The following is a 1,711-nucleotide window of genomic DNA, read 5'->3' on the forward strand; positions in this document are numbered from 1 at the left end:
CATTTACATTTTGTAAAAAACAAACAAAACCAGAAAATAATTTTGTATTCAATAGTTGGCCTTATTTACTTTTTATTGTTGTTAATCCTCACCCGAGGGATATTTTTTCCTTTTTTTTTTTAAATTGGGGGGGGAGGGGGGGGGGGAGGGGGAGAGAGAGAGAGAGAGAGAGAGATAGAGAGAGAGGGAGAGAGGGAGAGAAAGAAAGTTGACCCATATGGGTCTTTTCATGGCTCTGACAGCTCATTTCTTTTTATTGCACACATTTAATTGTATTACTTGCCTTTTATTATTATTTTTATTTAAGAGTTTTATTTTTATTGATTTGGGAAAGAGAGAAAGGAAGGGGGAGGGAGGGAAGGAGGGAGAGAAAGAGAGAAACACACACACACACACACACACACACACACACACACAGATTTATTTCATTGGTCAATTCTTGTATGTGTCCTGATGGGGGATCGAACAACCCACAACCTTGGTGTATTGGAATAATGCTCAACCAATTGAACTACTGGGCCAGGGGTGTTACTTGCCATTTAAATATTGTCATAAGCCGTAGCTGGTTTGGCTCAGTGGATAGAGTGTCGGCTTGCGGACCAAAGGGTCCAGGTTTGATTCTGGTCTAGGACACATGCCTGGGTTGTGTAAGGGGCATACAGGAGACAGCCAATTAATGATTCTCTCTCATCATTGATGTTTCTATATCTCTTTCCCTCTCCCTTCCTCTATGAAATCAATACAAATATATCTATTTTTTAAAAGTGTCACATCGGCAATGAAAGCTTGGCCTAGAAGTGATACAACTTTAAAAAAATTGTGGTTAAAATATACGTAACAAAATCTACCATTTAAACTGTTTTAAAGTGTATAGTTCAGTGCATTAAGTACATTCACAGTGTTGTGCAAATATCCCTACTATTTATTTCTAGAACTTGTTAAAAAATATATCTTTATTTTTTATTTTTAGATAGAGGAAGGGAGAGGGATAGAGAGATAGAAACATCAATTGACTGCCTCTTGCACACCCCCTACTGGGGATTGAGATTGCAACCCAGGCATGTGCCCAGACCAGGAATCAAACCAGCGACCTCGAGAGAAACCAAGATGGCGGCATAGGTAGACACCGGAAATTGCTGCCTCACACAACAACATCAAAAATACAACTAAAAGACAAAACGGACATCATCCAGAACCACAGGAAGGCTGGCTGAGTGGAAATTCTACAACTAGAAGGAAAGAGAAAAGCACACTGAGACTCAGATGAGGTGCGGAAGTAAAGTGCAGAGGTACGGAGGCGCACGCAGAAAGGGCTGGCAGCTGAGGACACGGCACACATGGAAAGGGCTGGCAGCTGAGGATGCGGCGCATGAGGAAAGGGCTGGCAGCTGCGGACGCGGTTCTTTTTCAATCAGGACGGAGTCTCAAGCTCCTGACTGCTCTGAACTCCAGTTCCAGGCGAGTCTCTGGGGACCCAGACTCATACAGGAGAAACTGGACTGTCTGGCATCGGTCAGAACTCGAGGGCGGCTTTCTCTCAGAGGTACTTGCAGCGATTACCGGGACACTGAGAAGCGGGGCCTCTTAGCGTAGGACTGAGGAGCAGCCATAGCTGCTTGCTCCGCCCTGTTGATTCCCTGACACCCCGCCCCACCCAGGCTGCTGCAGAGGCTTTTGCATATGAATGCCCTGGCCCTTTGCAATCTGAAAA

The sequence above is a fragment of the Myotis brandtii genome, unplaced genomic scaffold (assembly GCF_000412655.1).
Source record: "Myotis brandtii unplaced genomic scaffold, ASM41265v1 scaffold74, whole genome shotgun sequence".
Lineage (NCBI taxonomy): Eukaryota > Metazoa > Chordata > Mammalia > Chiroptera > Vespertilionidae > Myotis > Myotis brandtii.